At 42.8% G+C, this 16,949-nt stretch overlaps 1 pseudogene; it reads left to right on the top strand.

The window, feature by feature from the left end:
- LOC134208996 (titin-like) overlaps positions 1-16,949 on the top strand; it is a 45,672-nt pseudogene that overhangs the window by 377 nt on the left and 28,346 nt on the right.

Here is a 16,949-nt window from a genome sequence, read left to right as displayed (position 1 = left end):
GAGCAAGTTAATATTGCTCAACCGTATCACAACAATGCACGATTTCGGTTATGTAGCGCTGAACATGAAATATGTCAACCCTGAAGATTCCGGAACACCATGCCGTGCAACCAACGATTTAGGACAAGCCGTAACTTCAGCCAGTTGATGGTTCAATTCAAGGCTGCTCTCGATTTGGAAACACAAACGAGAATGCATTGGAGAAGATCATCAGCTCGAAGATGCCGTTCGCTACTCGCAGGGAAGAAGAAGAATATATCGTTACCCAGAAGCCCAAGTTCACAACAAAACTTCATGGTCCAACTAATCTGGTTGAGCAAAGAGTGCTACTACGAATGCCGAATCGAACCATACCCGGATCCGAACTTGAAGGTCGAATGGTTCCACAATGGACAACCATTGACAACAGGCCATCGCTTCAGAACAACTTATGACTTCGGTTTTGCTGCTCTGGATGTCCTCACCGTTTACGCCGAAGATTCTGGTGAATATACTTGCAGAGCAACCAACCACCTTGGATCGGAGACATCTTCCATCAGTCTGAACGTGACATCCAAATCTGGAATCGTTCGCGATACCCAGCACGAAGGTGCCTTGAGAAGATCCACTTGGAGTGCGACGCACGTTATGGTCGCAAGTCCGACGAGGAACACTTTGTCGCGGAAAAGCCACAATTCGGACGTCCATTGAAGAATGCCAGCGTATCCGAAGGGTTGCCAGTACATCTGGAAGCTACGCTTACGCCAGTTAACGACCCGACAATGAAGGTTGAATGGTACTGTAATGGTCGCCCGATTCAGCAGGGTCATCGCTTCAAGACTACGTACGACTTTGGTTTCGTCGCTCTCGATATTCTGTACGCACACGCTGAGGACACAGGTACTCATGTGGCAAGGAAGAATGCGGTTGGGGAGGCTGTCACGACCTGCGCTGTTAAAGTCACAGGTGAGATTTCTATCATATTCATGAAAATCCTCAAAATAATTTTATCTTTTCAATGTTTTTAGCAAATGCTGGATTATTTGGAGACTTTGGATGAACAGCGTCTGCAGAAGATTAAGGAACTGGAGAGCTACCAGAAACCAAAGACACCGGAAGGGAACCTGCTACAGAAACCTGTCTTCTGACACCGTTGACCAATCTGAGAATCTGAAGGAAGGCGATTACGCCCATCTGGAGTGTCGCGTTGAACCGATCAACGATCCGAACCTTAAGATTGAGTGGTTCATCAACGGCAAGGCCATCCGGCAGGACATCGTTTCCGCACAACCCATGACTTCGGATATGTCGCGTTGGATATTTTGTATGTTTATGGAGAAGACAGCGGAACCTACATGTGCAAAGCTACCAATCTTGTTGGTGAAGCCGTTAGTACTTGCAACATTCGTGTGGTAAACAACGTAGCATCATTTTCGACTCACAGCATCCGGACGGTTTGAAAGATTCAGTTGAAGCCCAAGCGCGTCCATCGCGTCTGGAACTCGAAGAACGATGTCATCGCTCCTCGTTTCGTTACCGAGCTCAGAGGAACAAAGAAATCAACGAAGGTCAAAGCTCACTTTGAAGCTCAGGTTGAACCGATCCATGATCCAAACCTACGCATCGAATTCTACCACAAGGAAAGCCACTGCAGTCCGCAGCGAGATTCCACATTACCTTCGATTTCGGTTATGTTGCGCTTGACATTCAACACGTTGTTGCTGAAGACGCTGGAAGTACTCTGTCAGAGCCATCAACGCCAAGGGACAATGCAAGTCGACAATCAACATGCGAGTCACTGCGAAGGGATCGATCATTTCAGATACGCAGCACCCAGAAGGCTTGGACAAGATCAAAAACTTGAAGGAGCGCTCCATTCAAGCGTCCTGAGATTCAGGATGCGGTCACTAAGCAGCGTCCAGTGTTCACGCAGCCTGCAAAACATTGACTTCATCGCTGAAGGACAAACCGCTCACTTCGAGTGCCGCCTGATTCCGGTTGGTGATCCAAATCTAGAGTCGAATGGTTCAGAAAGAAAACCGTTGGAAGATAGCTCGTATCGCCAAGCAGCATGACTTTGATTCATCGATGGATCTTACCACGTCCGCGAAGAAGATGAAGGTGTGTACATGTGTCGGGCCATCAATCCTCTGGTAAGCTGTACAACCGCTTCGATGAGAATTCGTACGAAGGCTAGCATCCAGATGGACTCCCAGCACCCGGAAGGTATGAGGACATTCATCCGAACAACCACATGCTCCACGTCCCGAGGAACAGGAAGCTGGATTCGAAAACCAATCTTCACGCAGCGTTGACTGGCCCATCCGAACTGTGGGAAGGTCAGCACGCTCATTTGAGGCTCGTAGTTCCGGTTGAGACGCTAGCATGAAGTACGAATGGTACGTAAATGGAGTTGAACTGAAGCTTGGATCACGATTCCGCACTACCAATGATTTCGGATTTGTCACCCTGGATATCAATTCCGTTGCTGAAGATTCTGGTGTTTCATGTGCAAGGCTATCAATAAGGCTGGTGAAGCTGTATCGTCGACCACAATGAAGGTCAAGTCAAAATCATCGATCGCTGGAGAACCACCGTTGCCAGAGGCCTGGGAGAAGATTCAACTGAAGGAAGCGCAATGAACCGTGTTCCGGATATGTTTGTGGACACAACTCCGCAACAGGCCCCAGTATTTACTACGCACTTGGAAAGCACGACAAACTTCAAGAAGGTCAGCACGTCTACCTCGAAGCTCAAGTTGAGCCTCGTGCCGATCCCAACCTCAGAATTGAGTGGTTCAAGAACGGAATGGCTATTACTACCGGAGCACGAATCCGCAGCACCTTCGATTTTGGCCTGGTTACCCTGTCGATCAATGGACTGCGCTGATGATTCTGCCATTTACACTTGCAAAGCTACCAACCATCATGGCGAAGCTGTCCTGACTGCTACTCTGAAAATTGAAGGCAGTCATTGGTTGTTAGACACAATGCACCCAGCTTCCGTTCCGAAAATTAGTGATCTGGAAGCTCCACGTGCTGCTTTGAAGGAACACCTGAACCACAGTACGAGTCACCGGTCTATTACTCATTTGAACAACGTTGAATGCAAGGAAGGCACAAATGTCCACTCTGAATGTAAGTAGAACCGTCCAAGGACCCAACATGCAAATTGAATGGTTTGTTAATGGCAAACCATTGCCTCGGTTCCGTTTCAAGACCACGTACGACTTTGGATTTGTTTCACTGGACATCACCGGAGCATACGCAGAAGATTCTGGCATCTACACTTGTAAGGCAACGAATAGCAAGGGATCTGCATCTACATCTGGATCGTTGAGAGACGAGCACTACCACCATGTATTTGGATACTCAACATCCAATGGGTAAAGGGGACTGGAAGAGTTCAGAACGGAAGAGCTCTGGCTAAAGCCATAAGCGTCAAGATTCAGGACCAGAAGGTGATTTCCTGCACCCAAATGGACTGTTGAGCCTAATCCGAATTCCGCCTTAACGAAGCGAATCACTGCACATGGAGGACAAGTTGAACCAAAGAACGATCCAAACCTCAAGATCGAGTGGTACTTCAATGGAAAAATTCTCCAACATGGATCACGTTCAAGATGACCAACGATTTCGGATTCGTTACGTTGATTTGACCGATGTCATGAACGTGATCAGGGCATCTACACATGCAAGGCATATAACTACTCTGGAGAGGCCTTCACCTCTTCAACGTGTAGTAACCAAGGAGAGCTTGATCGAACGTACCCAACATCCGAAGGGCAATGAAGGTTTGAGAAGATTCAAGATCTGGAAGATTGCTGCGCAGACAAGAAGCCGGACAAGCCGAAGATGGAGGGACATGCACCACGATTCACATCCGAGTTTGTGCCGTCGTTAATGTTGAAGGAGAAATCGCCCACTTCGATGCTACGCTGATCCCAACTGGTGACCAAAGATGGTTCGAATGGTTCCACAATGGTAGACCTTGAGGCTAGCCATCGTGTGCGAACTGTGTAGCCTTTTGGAATGGTTGTGCTGGAAATTTTGAACTAAGATTGAAGATCTGGAACTTACAGTTGCCGCGCCACCAACAAGTGGGGAACGGCTGAAATAAGCGTCGAACTTGAATGCGGTGACAAATCGGCTGGACAGAAACCGCGCTTCACCACGCAGATTCAGAACTTGGAAGGCCCAGATGGCCAATCGGCACACTCGAATGCACATTGGTTCCGGTTAACGATCCGGATCTGAAGGTCGAATGGTTCCACAATGGTAAACCATTGCGCCACTCCAACCGTACTGCCTGTCTCCGATTTCGGATACGTTCTGCTGGAATTGCCTACGTCCAGAGCCACGATTCTGGCGAATACATTTGCAAGGCTTCGAACAAATATGGCGAAGATACGACTCGCCGCACTCAAGTGCTCGGAAAGGGGGAGTCATTGGAATCGCGAACCCGATTCATTGGCTAGAACGTGAACTCGAAAGCATGCGGGTATCAAACCAAGCTGCCGGATCACCAGTCGGAGAAGCACCACGATTCGTTACCAAAATCTCCGACATCACCAAGCTGGTTGAAGGACAAAGTGCTCACTTTGAAGCTAGACTTACTCCAGTTACAGATCCAGATCTGGTGGTCGAATGGTACTGAATGGACAGAAACCGCCCCATGGTCATCGTTATCGCACTTTCCACGATTTTGGCATTGTTATTTTGGATATTTTGTATTGCTACGAGGAGAACTCTGAGAGTTTGAGTGCCGTGCAACGAATAAATATGGCTCGGACAGCACAAGGCTACACTGAAGTGTGTCTCGAAGGCAAATCTGATTCTGGACTCACAGCTGCCACGTGGAATGGAAGGTGGATTGAGAAGATTCAAACCCTGGAAGATTCGTTGGTCTGTACCCGCGATGAGCGTGAGCGTGTTGAAGGAGGACGAGCTCCCGTGTTCACTGTACCACTGTCGACATCGATAGCTTACGCGAAGGTGAAAGCGCTCACTTGAGGGCAAACTTACCCCAACTGATGATCCGAAACTCAAGGTTGAATGGTTTTGAATGGTAAGCCGCTCAAGACCGGATCACTGTCGTACCTTCTGCGACTTCTGATCTCTATTTGGAAATTTCGCCGTTTATCCAGAAGATTCTGGAGAATACTGCTGCGTGCTTCCAATGAATATGGTGAGGCTGTCACTACATCTACGATGAAGGTCCAAGCAAGCGTAGCATTATCCTGGAACTTCAGTTGCCGAAGGAATGGAAGGAACTATTGAACGTATTGCAGAGCTGGAAGGACTTGGAATTCCAATGGAGGCCTTTCTCCGGATGACGATTCTGGCAAGCCACCGAGTTCATCACTACGCCATCGGATCAAACCCTAACCGAAAATTCATTGGCTCACTCGAATGCAGATTGACTCCAGTTAATGACCGAGCATGCGTGTCGAATGGTACCACAATGGTAAGGCCTTGTGGGCTGGATCCCGTATCAAGACGATCAATGATTTTGGTTTCTCATTCTGGAAATTGCTGGATGCTACAACGCGATTCGGGATTGTACACCTGTAAGGCTACCAATAGTCACGGTGAAGCCACTGTGTCGTGCAAATTGACCGTGCGGGACGACAGGGTATCATCATGGAACCACAGCTGCCATCAAACTTCCGCACTGGAACGGAAAGCATTCAGAAACTGGAAGAGCAACTGCACAAACGCGAAGAAAATGGCCGAAGAGGATGAGGCACGTCCACCCAAGTTTATTGTTGAGATCAAGGACAATACTGATGTGGCGGAAGGTGGACCTGTTCACTTCGATTGTCGCGTTGAACCTGTTGGAGATTCGTCGATGAGAATCGACTGGTTCCACAATGGAAGACCGTTCGCTACAGGGTCACGTGCATATGCTGAACGACTTCGTCTATTGCCCTTGATATGGATTATGCTTACGTGAGAGACTCTGGAGTATACGAGTGTCGCGCCACGAATAAATGGGGAACAGCATCAACTACCAAAGGTCACCGTGGTGTCGCGTGGTGGAATAATCCTGGATTCGCAGCTACCAGAGGGCATGACCGCTTCTAAACTGAAAGAACTGGAACGTGGAAAGGTAACCTGGCTACCCAGGAAGAGCGGACTTTCGGACCACCGAAATTGTATCGCAGATCCAGTCCACCACGATCGATGAAGGTGAAACGGTTCGCTTCGAATGCCGTGTTGAGCCTAAGGAAGATCCTAAACTGCGTGTGGAATGGTTCCGCAATGGAAAGCCGCTCAAGTGGACATAGATACAGAACTATCTATTAAGGGTTTCGTCTCTTTGGATATTCTGTCGGTCTACATAGAGGATGGAGATTATGTCTGTCGTGCATACAACGATCACGGTGAAGATGTTACCAAGGCCCATGTCAGTTGCAAGAAGCTTCCTTCTATCGTACTGCAGAACCAGATTCCGAAGGGATGCAGAAGTGGAAACATTGATGCAGATGGAAGCCAGATCAAGACACCGAAGAGATCTTCTCACCGAAGATGATCTGTTCATCCGGATAGGAAGCAGCCACCGCGCTTCGTGACACAAATCAGACCAAACAAGCTTAAAGAAATGAGGCCACTAAGTTCGAATGTCAACTCGCCCGGTCGGTGACACGAACATGAAGGTGGAGGGTTCATAATGGCAAACCATTGCCGTCAGTAAGTTGTGACGGAGAAAATTGGGTAACAGAGTTTTGTTAACATTGTTATTACAGAGAATCGCTTCACACCGATTTACGACTTTGGATATGTTGCAGAACTTGTGGATCTATCCTGAGGACAGTGGTGAGTATCTTTGCCGTGCCACGAATTTGTACGGAATGGATGAAACCAGGCCATATCAAGACGACTCAAACCAGGTATCATCTAGACTCCCAGTTGCCAAAGGGCATGAAGAGTATTCAGAAGATTCATGAGATGGCGTTGTGGAACCTAAAGTAAGTTGAAAACGAGGCTTGGGATCTAGATGAACTATTCAACTCATTGTTATCCACAGTATTCCAGAAGTTATTGATGAATCCCAGAAACCGAAGAAGGAACCAGCTTGTGAGCCGTCCGGATTCTATTGAAGTCGAGGAAGGGATGGCACGCTCTGCTGCCGAGTGACCGGTCATCCAGGAGAGTGATGTGGCTCATCAATGGACACACTGTTGTCAATGTGAGCTCTTCGAAATCTTAAAAAACGTGTACAAATTAATAACAAATGGGTTATTCTAGGGTCAACGCTACAAACTCACGTATGACGGTATGTACCACTTCGACATCCCGAAGACTCGCCAGTATGATACAGGCAAATTGAAGTCATCGCTCGCAGCTCCGTCGGCGAGGCTGTCGCAAGATGTGAACGAAGATTACTCCACGTCATGACGATTACCGCGGAGTGTTGAAGAACTCCCAAGACGTAAGTACCTCATGATACGAAAACACACTTACATCTAGGTTACCAGAAAACTTCTACTATCTCACCCACACTACCGCAATAAATAAAAGAACCAACGATATCTGACAATATCGCAAACATTAAAGCTTTACTTCCGGAGTTTTATCTCAAGAAGAGTTTGATTTAATACACACTAACACGACACGCTTCACTTTTGGGAGAATACTAAACAAATTTTATCAATGGCACTGAACTATATTCACCCAGTAACAACAATCAAAATCATCCGACTCGATTGGGAAATACATCATTGTAAAATGAACATCCACATAAAAACACCAAATACCTTATCCTGAGATCCCTTGAAATATCCCAACCTATCAACAAGCTGCTTTATATTCTCCGCTGCGAGTATCTGGGAGCCTTCAACTGTATTGAGGAAGACACTCCAGGAAAGGCACCTTGAAGGACTACAACATTGCACTGCAGACTAAGTATGGGCATATGGATTCTAGTCATAGCTGTATTCTAATGGCCGTGGTAACGAAGTTCCGGTCTGCTACGTACCTCTGCGTCATGTCTATTAGATATCGGTTGCTACCATTTCAATAGTTGTATAGAGCTTTCTGTAAATAATCATTCTTAACTCTATAGCGACTTTTTATGTTTTGGTTTAGCCATCCACGCATGGTGAGTATTCTGAATTGGATGGCGGAGCTTCACAGCTATTTCTCTAAAAATGTTGTTTGAGCTCATGATTGTAAATAATTTTAAGCATTAATACCTTCGCAACGCATGCGTTTTTTCAGCGGGTTCGCCCAGGTATTCTCGGTATTTAAACTCTCCGTTAGCTGCGTAACCAAATTTTACTCTAACGAATCTTGATTGTTCTATTGCTCTCTACAAATGGTCGGAGTTTGTTCCACCAACCTAGCCTAACATCAGGCCACAAAATGTTTACCACTTTACACTTTGTCTCCAGCCTGGTACGATTACGACCTGGTCTCCTACCAGAAGAATCGTCCGATACCGACCTGGAAGTTACGCTGCAGGAGGAATCCAAAAGAAGAAGAAGGTCTCAAGGCTCAACATCTGGCCAAAGGAGAAAAGGAGAGCGAGACCGAATGGCAGAAGACTGTCAAGAAGAAGAAGAATGAAGAATACTACAACAAATTGGCCCAGGTTGAAAACGAGCAACTGGTAAAGGAGCAACGTCTCCGTGAAGAGAAGCACCAGTTTCTATTCCAGGAGATAAGGTGGTCGGTCAGTCACTGCTAAGGGAATGGCATCTGCCTATGAGGAAACTCTGTGAGTTAACTGTCTTCATAGTTTTCACTTCTTGACTAAACCTTTCCCTTATTTACATTTTCAGAGATGAAACCATCGACACCTCCGAGACGACTACCGTTCCACGCAAGAAGCTTATCCTGGAACCACAAGAAACTTCCGTTCAGGGCAAGAGTGCACGTATCTCAGCAAAAGCAACTCCAGAAGGAAGTATACGATGACAAAGAGATAATCCGCAAGATTACGGCCACGGAAACTACAGAGGTTGAACACAAGGGACGACCCACGAGCGGATTGTAGAAGGCCCTGTTAAACCTGCAACTCCACCAGTGTTCACCAAGAAGATTCAACGCGTGTATTTGAAAATGAACAAGCCGCTTCGAGGTTGAGTTCGATGGAGATCCAATGCCGACTGTCAAGTGGTTCCGCGAAAACTTCCAAATCAACAACTCGTCAGACTTCCAAATCCATACCTTTGGCACGAAATCCGTATTAATTATTCGTCAGGTGTTCTTGAAGATTCGGCAGTATTCGCCGTAATCGCAGAGAACCGAGGAGGTACCGCAGTGTAGCGCAAACTTAGTCGTTGAGCAGCGTCGACAGCAGGGCCGAGGAGGTGTAACTCCACCCAGCTTCGTCAACACCATTTCCGACACTAGCGTCACTGCCGGTCAACTTGCCCGCTTCGATGCCAAGATTTTCGGAACGAAACCACTTGACGGTACTGTGAAGAACGGCCAGAAGATATCGCCGAACATCAAGTACAAGGTTCTGGAAGAGGACAACACCTACACGTTGCTGATCATCGAAGCGTACAGCGAAGACGCCGAAAGTATGAATGCGTTGCCATCAATGCTGAGAGGCCTGCGACGCAGCTTGCAATGTGGAAACCCCGCACACGCCAATCATCGAAAAGCCAGCCACGCCCGGAACCGAGCGTCCACCAAACCTAGTGGAACCGCTGAAGGACAAAACCGTCCGAGGCCAATCGGTTGAGTTCCGCGCGGGTCACCGGCAAGCCAAGTCCCACCGCCCAGTGGTACAAGGGCGACAAGCAGATCAAACCGTCCAAGTACTTCCAGATGACCAGACCGACTACTTCACGTTGATTATCACCGAGGCGTTCCCGGAGGACGAGGGCGAGTATCTGTGCATAGTGTCGAATGCGGGCGGCGAAGTGCATACGACGGCCAGCCTGAAGGTGGTAACACCGGGCATTCAGGACACGGTGCCGAAGCACCGCCCGAAGGACTGCCTGATCGAGGAGGGCGCCCGGCGCAGTTCAAGACGCAGATCGTTGGCAAACCGACGACCAAGATGACGGTGCATGGTTGCGCGAGGGCTGTTGATTCCCGATTCCCCGATTTTCAGGTGAGTGAGAGAATCTTTCTTCCTTTTTCTATTAAGCATCTTTGAAACTATTGTATCTATAGAACAAATCACAAACAAATTGTAGTAAAAAAGGAATAATTAGTATCAGTGAAAACAAGTATATTATGTTTCGAAATGTATCAATATCAAAATAACTAAAAAGTATATATGGCTAAAACAATCAGACTGGAAAAGATGCCCAGTGCCACTCCACCCTGCAGCCAATTTCGTTTAGTACAATTAGTACAGCTGGTTATACAGTAGCCAAAATTTCTGAGGAAATTCCGGAGAATTTCCCAGAAGAAATTCCAAATATCTAAGGGATTTTTGAGAAAGTTAGCAGAGAATATTTCGAAGAATTTCTCAGAGGGAATTCGAATAATTTCAGAGAAAATTCGAAAACCCAGAGAAAATTCGAAAAATGTCCCAGAAGAAGCCTAAGAAGTTTCCTGAGGAAATTTCGAAGAATTTCAGAAAGGAATTTTCCAGAAGAGGAAATTCCAAGAATTTCCAGCAATACCCGAAGAAATTCCCAGAAAAAATCCGAAAGATTTCGCAGAGTATATTCCGTAGAATTGAATTCCGATGAATTTCCTGAGGAATTCCGATGAATTTTCCAAAGTAATTTATAAAACAAAAACAAACCAGAGAAAATTCCAAATGATTCCCCAGAGAAAATTCCGAAGAGAATTCGCAGAGGACATTCCGAACAATTTTCCAGAATATTTTTAAAAAATCGCATAGGAAATTCCGAAAAATCCTAGAGCGAATTCCGAAGAGTTTCCAAGAGTGAAACTCAGAGGGTATTCGAAGAATTTTCAAAGGATTACGAAGAATTTCTCAGAGAAGATTCCGAGCAGAGGAAATTTCCCAAGTAAATTTCAAAGACTGTCCCAGAATAAATTTCGAATAATTTTCCAGAAGAAATTCGAAGAATTTCCCAGATGGAATTTCGAAAAAATCCCAAAGGAATTCGACAATTCTGCAAAGGAATTCTGATAACTTTCCTTTAGAGGATCTCGAAGAATTTTCCTGGGCACCCAAATATTTCCAGAGGAAAGTCCAAAGAATTTTCTACAGAAAGATGCGAAGAATTTCAGAGGGAATTCGAATAATTTTCAGAGGCAATTCCAAACCATGTCCCAGAGGAAATTCCATAAAATTTTGTAAAAAATCCCAATTTCCCAGAAAAATCCAAAGACTTTTCCAAAGGAATTGCGAAGAATTTCTCAAAGGAATACCGAAGAATTTCCAGAGTGAATTCCGAAAAAAATCCCAGAGAAAATTCAGGAGAATATTCCAGAGGATATTCCAGAATTCAAACATTTTATTTCTTCGATAAATTTCGTAGAGAGAATTCCGAAGAATTTTATAGAGGAGTTACGAAAAATTCAAGAAGAACTTTACAATAAAACTAGGAAAATTCCAAAGAGTTTCCAAAGGGAATTCCGCAGAATATCCCAGAGGGTATTCTACAGAAATTCCGAACAATTTTCTGGAGCAGCGGTTCTCAACCTGGGGTACATGTACCCTGGGGTACTTTTGCTAGTACAATTCCAATCAAACAATATAGATAATATTTCGATAGTCGTATTTTTCAATTTTAAAACTTTGTCTTGTACGTTACATGCATAGCGACTCAAATCAAAGCCAATTGAATCCTGACCTCCACAAGCAAAGGCAATGGTTACAAAAGATCGAACGAATGAACAATCTTCTTTGCAATCTACCTGATCGAAACAAAATGTTAAAGAATATGTTAAGAATATGTTTCTTAAGTAAAATCCAGAATTCAATGGTCTGAAAGTTCGATGAGAGGCATCCAGGGTTTTTTTTCTTAAGCTTGGTTGTTTCGTTGCAAGAGGATTGCATCTTTCACGCTTCTCGGAAGCGTTCTCTCAAGCTGCTCGAAGCCCATTTTTAGGAGGCCTCTTGAACGGCTGGAGGACTTTTACAAAGGTTCGAAGCCTGTTTAAGAGGCTCGGAGGACTCCTTTCAAGGGTCGAAGGTTCCTTTCAAAAGGCTTGAAGCTTTTTAAGAGGCTCGTGAGCCTACTTTAAGATTATCCTTTCAAGAACCCTGAAGCCTCCTTTCAAAAGCCCGAAGCCTCCTTCAAGAGGCACGGATGCCTCCTTCAAGAGGCCCGAAGCTCTTCGGCCGATCCTTTCAAGAGGCCCGGATGCCTTCTTTCGAGGGGCCCGGATGCTCCTTTCAAGAGGCCCGGATGCCTCCTTTCAAGAGGCCCGAAGCCTCATTTCAAGAGGCCCAGACGCCTCCCTAGTAGCACATTTCCATAGAGGTTACTATAACTCACATGTTACAAATTTAGTTGCGATCAGCAACCATTTTATCACACTTAGCTGCTCGGCCCCTTTCAAGAGGCCCAAGTCTTGTTTTGTAGCCCGACGCCTCTATCAAGAGGCTTGAAGCCTACTATCAAGAGGCTTGAATGTCTTCTTAATAGACTTGGGAGCCACCTTCAAGAGGTTTGAAAGCCTTCTTCAAGATGCTCGTGAGCCTTCTTCAATGCCACGGAAGCCTCCTTTCAAGAAGATCAAGTCTTTTTCAAGAGGACTGAAGCCTTTTTAAGAGGCCCGAAGCCTGTTTTATGAGTGATGCGAGTGACGGAAATGTCATTTCGATGTCATGGGAATAATTTGCTAATAACTTTTTTCACAAGTTATTTACAATTCTTTTTTTAATATAAACATGTAGCCCCCAAAGAACCCTATAACTTTTCTATTAGGTCATTTCTCTGAATCAGATATTGGCGTGAGAGCGAATTAGTGTCAAATGACATTAATGTCAGACATTCCGTGACATTTTTAAATTTTGCTCTCATGGTTAGACTTTGTATTTAGAACAATGATCTGTTCGACAAAGTTCTAGGATCTTTGCATATAAATGTTAATCTAAAATCGAATTGATAATAACTTCTGGAAAAGTTATTAGCAAATTAGTAATTAAATCCACGACATTTTTTGACATTTCCGTCACTGCCTGGAGCCTTCTTTCAAGAGGCTTGGGAGCCTCTTTAAGAGGTCGAAAGCTTACTTGCAAAAAGCTTAAGAGGATCGGAATGTTCCTTTAAGAGGCTCGAAACCTCCTTTCGAGGGAATCGAAGTCTCTTTCAATTAGCTTAAAAGCCTAGTTTCAAGAGGCTCGAAGCCTCCTTTCAAAAGTCTCTGATGCCTTCTATCAAGAGGATCGGATGCGCATTTCAAGAGGCTCGAAAAGCTCATTTTAAGAAGCTCGAAGCCTCTTGCAAAGGCTCAAGTTCTCCAAAAGCAAAAAGTAGGGGACTCAATTAATGCAAAAGTTCGAAGGGTACTCTTATGAAAAAGGATGAGAACCGCTGTTCTAGAGGACTTTCGAAAAAATGAAAAGAAATTCAATTATCAAAATTACCCAAGGAAATAACAAATAATTTCCCAAAGGAAATTTCAAAGAATTTTCAGAACAAATTCTGAAGAAAATCCCAGATGGAATCACGAAAAAAATCCCAGAGGAATTTCAAAGATTTCCAGAGGAGGCCAACGAATTTCCAGAAAGAGTTCCGAAGAGAGAAGAGAGAGAAAGAGAAAATTCTAAAATTTCTCAGAGCAAATACTAAAGAATTATCTAAGGAAATGACGAAGAATTCTGAGAGTTTGTCAGATAAGTGATGAACACTTAAAAATCACTTTAATAAAGAATTTAAAAAAAGTGTGTCAGATAAAACGAGGAGAATTTTCAAATAAAATTCTAATGAAAATTTGAAAAAAACAGGAAAATTACAAATAATTTCCCAGAGAAAATTTCGAAAACTTATACAGAAGAAATTAGAATAAGAAAGAGTAAATTCGAAAAATCCGAAAAATTCTAAAAAATTCCAGAGGAAATTCGCCGAATTTTCCTAAATAAATGCGTAGATTTTCGCTGTGAAAATATGAAAAAAATTCCAATAGCGATTCCGAAAACATTTCTTGAAATTTTAAGAATTTTTCATTTCAAATTCGCAGAATCTTCACTGAAAGAACTCCGCAGAGTAATTCCAAAGAGTTTCCCAGAAGAAATTCCGAAAATTTTCTAGAGGAAACTCCGAAGAATTTATCAAGAAAATTCAAACAAAATCTCAGAGGAAACTGGAACATTCTCCAAAGTTAGAAAGTGAGTAAAGTAAAGTAATGGACCTCTTGATTTTGTCTAAATTGGCTGCTGAATGATATAACCTTTAGATGAATTTGCATTTATTTTTTTGCCAAAATTTGAAAAGTAATGGACCCTTAAAAGTAATGGACCCTTAATTTTGTCTAAATTGGCTGCTGAATGATATAACCTTTGGATGAATTTGCATTTATTTTTGCCAAAATTTGAAAAATAAAATAAAATTAATTTTGAACCCACAGTAAGCTGCCAAAAAGCACTTATAACAAGTGTAATAACAAAATATTAAGCTCGTACCTATGTGATATGTAATCTTATTTATTGATCCATAGTTTTTGTTTCGAAATTTATATTTTATTTGTTGAAAATCCAGATAATTCCACTAGCGGTGATAATGCGTTTCTCAAAACACTCGATGCACATCGCCTCAGCGTAAGAGATTCCAACTGTAATTGTTTACTCTTACCTTTCAGGACGGATGGGTCATATTTGCCCAGCTCGTTGGGCATCCGTCCTGAAAGGGTGAAGGTGTTTACTGAATTGGTTATAGATAAATGATTGTCAAAGTTACCCCAAATTGGAAAAACTCGACATGAAATAATGTTTAAACAAGTTATCAAATAATCAAGAACAACAGACTTAAACGTCTGAATTAGCATTCGTTTTAAAAATATGAAAAAAGCCATGATTTCACTTATAAGGAAACATTTAGAAAATTAAAAAATTATCAATGTTCCCCGGATTACGGTATTTCATTTACGAAATGGTTAATATAACTATTCCTGTTTCCCAGTTTATAACAATTGAACGGATCTGCTGTCCTGATTACACGCACGGGGCCATTACTGATACTCCTTCCTAATTCCGAAAACGTTCTCAGAGCAAAATACAAATTATTTCTCAAAGAAAGTTCCAAGATTTTTCAGAAGGACTTCTAAAAATTTCCTTCAGGAATACGAAAAATGTATCAGGAAAAATGAAGAATTCCAAGAAGAAATTCTGAAAAAATTAATTCCGAAAATTTCCCAGAGGAATTTCCCATTTGAAAGATTTCCATGGAAATTCTGTGAATTTAGCTGAGGAATTTCGACTTATTGTGAGAAAATGCTAATAGATTTTACTGAGGAAATTCCGAAGGATTTCTTTGAGGAAATTCCGAAATTATACTCATCTTATGACAAATGAAGACATTCAGCTAAAAAGCTCTAAATAATTTTCTAATCCAAAGTGGAAATACCGAAAACTTTATCTGAGGAATTTCCCTATGGCATTTCGAAGAACAAAGAATTTCCCTGAGGAAATAACGAAGCGTTTCTCTGTGAATTGCAAAGAATTTTCCGTGGAAATTCACTGATTTCACCGTAAAAATCCGAAGAATTTCCTCGTGAATTCTAAGACACTCACTTGTACAAATTCGAAGAATTTTCCTGAGGAAATTTTAATAAACTTTCCTGTGGAGATTGCAAAAAAATCCCGTGATAGTTCCGAAGAATTTCCGACAAAAATTAGTACAGTATCCCTAGAAACTGTTTCTGAAGTGACTTAAGTCTTCCTATTTATGTTTGAATTATTCATTCTATCGAGTACACACGCACCAACCTCAAAGTAGAAGGAGCAATCGAAAGCAAGAATAGAACTGAAAGATATCGCAAGCGAGCGACAATTATGAAATTAAAGTAAGTTAAAAGGTGAAAGGTGCAGAGGGCCATCAGAGAACAATATTGATTGAAATCGCTGTTATTTTGCCTATCGTCCAATAGGAACGGCTTGGCTGATAGCGTGGGAACTATCGAAACGACGTTACTTATAAGATTTTTACACGTACCACCCGCACGCTCCTATCACCCAAGCGATCAAGATCGACATTCAGTTTTTTATATAAACTTTTATATAAATCTATATTAAGATTTCTCAAAAACACTATTAAGAAAATTTTTTGATGGCCCGCTCTCTTATCGGTTCTATTTGATGCCCTGATGTTCTTGACACAATTTCAGCCAAATCGTTCTATTCGTTTTTAGCATTACATTCTGTATTAAATTCTTCAAGATCTGAATAAGTATCAGAGTTCATTGTAAATTATGCCTTCAACTGCAAATCACTGGTTTTATGTTTCTGCATACATTTTCCATATAAAACCAACGAGTTTACAACGCCAAAACGTTGACCCATTTGGCTAAAATTTTGTCCAGAGCATCAGGGCAGAACCAAATTAAAGGGTGGCCCATAAAAAATTTCTATACTAATTTGAGCTACCCTAGCTGGCTTAGAACTAGATAAAACAATAAACGGTTCACAAACAAGATTAATTTAGCAAAGGTGGCTCATGATATCAATGGGTCATTTTATAAATCAAATACGAACTGTACACTGATAAACATGTTAGGCCTTCTATGTATTTCTTTAAAAAGACATGGTAAAAACGTTTATTTTCTCTTTTGAGTTTGCAACTACTACCTACATCGAGCTTTTTTCGCTCCTTCTATCAAGCTCATTTTACTCTTATGAATATTTTCTTCATAATACGAAATTTATCTTAAAAATACAAGGACAACCAAAGTTAATTGTCCTTAGATTTAAATAACTTAAAACTTTTACTGAAAGACTGTTCGACCAGTAGCCCTCAACAGAGTTACAAATCGTAATATGGACTTTATTGATATAAGACATGAAAGAACAAGCAAAATTTGCATCGACATAGCTTTAAATAGCAAGATATGCTATGGAGAAAACAATCTAATAGCTCGAGATAT

The sequence above is a fragment of the Armigeres subalbatus genome, chromosome 2 (assembly GCF_024139115.2).
Source record: "Armigeres subalbatus isolate Guangzhou_Male chromosome 2, GZ_Asu_2, whole genome shotgun sequence".
NCBI classification, from domain to species: domain Eukaryota; kingdom Metazoa; phylum Arthropoda; class Insecta; order Diptera; family Culicidae; genus Armigeres; species Armigeres subalbatus.
Note: the sequence above shows the minus strand (reverse complement) of the source record. Positions and strands in the feature narration are given on the sequence as shown.